We start from the raw sequence: 1,845 nt of genomic DNA on the forward strand, positions 1-1,845 counted from the left end.
TAGACCTAAGACCCCAACCTGTCACAGGTAAAGCTGGGAAACCATGGCAGCCAATGTCCTACTTCTATAAAATGTTGTCAATATATGCTCAAGAGGTCTTGGGTAGCTGATCATGCCTGCCACTACAAAGGCAAAAACTCCCACAGTCCATACCAATTTGACCAGAGGGTAAAATTCCTTCCTAACTCCAAATATGGTGATTGGTCTTACCCTGAGTGGAGGGGCAAGACCCTCTAACCAGGATCCTCTAGCTTTGCTCCTAGCAGGAGAATTGGCACATCCCAGTTGAAGTTCCCAGCCTTAGCTGTAGCCAAAACCCAATGCCTCTGGGGAGGTTTAAAAATAGTGTGACACATATAGCAGGGAAAAAACGGGTGCGGGGAGGGGGTGTGAGGAACAACCAGCAAAGCTCGGGAGCATGGGAAATACCCACGGTAGAAAATAGACATAGCTATGCCTAAATCATCCCTGACCAGTGGCTGTCCAACCTTTTCTTGAACACCTCCAGTCATGGAGAATCCATAACTTCCCTAGGCAGTCTATTCCACTGCCTCTCTATTCTCACAATTAAGAAGTTTTTCTGGATATCCAATCTAAATTTATTTTGCTGGAGCTTCAAGACATTGTTCCACACCCTTCTCTTTGCAACAAGAGAGAAAAGGTCTTTCCGCTCTTCTTTATCGCAGCCCTTCAAGTATTTGAAGACTGCTATCATGTTTCTTCTTAAGCACCTTTTCCGCAAGCTGAACATGCCTAGCTCCTTCAGCTACTTCCCCATATGACTTACCTTCCAAGCCCTTCATTCTCTTTGTTGCCTGCCTCTGGACCCTCTGTAATTTCTCCACATCCTTTTAAAAATATGGAGCCCAGAACTGCACACATTACCCCAGATGAGGCCTAACCAGTGTCAAGTAGAGAGGCACTATCACCTTCCATGCCTTGCACCTAATGCTGCTTCTGATGCAGCCCAAAACCACATTCACCCTTTGCACAGCTGCATGACACTGCAGACTTGTATTGAGCCTGTGGTTTACCAAGATTCCAAAGTCCTTTTCCATAGAGCTGCCATCCAGCCAGGTTCCCCCCATTTTGTATTTGTGTTTTTGATTATTCTTCCCTTGTGTTTGTCCACATTGAACTTCATTCTGTTAGCTCCAGCCCAGCTTTCCAATCTGTTGAGATTGTTCTGAATTGCACTCACAGCCTCCGATGTGTTTACAGTACTCCCCAGTTTAATGTCTGTCCCGGGAGTCAAAATAACGAGCCGCACTTACCAGCAGCTTGGGATGGGATGTGCATGGGGCGGAAGGAGGAACCCGTGCAGCTCGTTAGCCGCCTTTTTGTTCAGTTATGGCCAGCTGATGATGTCAGTGTCGGACACTGGCTGGCGGAAGTAAGAATGGCAGTCGCTGCTGCAGAGGGGGCGGACAGCACGGGCGAGGAGCTGCAGCTGCCGCCAGTGATGGGAAGAACCTTCACCACAGGATCCACGGAGCCGGGAAAGCTGGCAAGGACGTGGATGGCATGAGGCAAAACATCCTGACAGGAGCCCGCACCAGACAACGTGCGAGCAGCAGGCACGGTATCCGAAGACGTGGGTGGAGTGGCATCCGGGAGCAATGCGACCCACAGATGGGGTGCCAGGACAACAGGGCATGGAGAAAGCTGCGCCAGGGAGGGAAGAACCCAGGAGAGCCCTGAGGGGGTGCAGGTGGGGTGGGCATCACCACCAGTCCCAGATGGAGTGATGGGCAGGAGAGAAGAACACTGGAGGTGACTGGTCCGGGGTGGACCAGAAGGAAACCTCAGGGAGTGTTCGGGGTAGGCTAGTAAGAGGGTAGGGAG

The sequence above is a fragment of the Gavialis gangeticus genome, unplaced genomic scaffold, assembly GCF_001723915.1.
Source record: "Gavialis gangeticus isolate Ggan-Ray unplaced genomic scaffold, GavGan_comp1, whole genome shotgun sequence".
NCBI classification, from domain to species: Eukaryota; Metazoa; Chordata; order Crocodylia; family Gavialidae; genus Gavialis; species Gavialis gangeticus.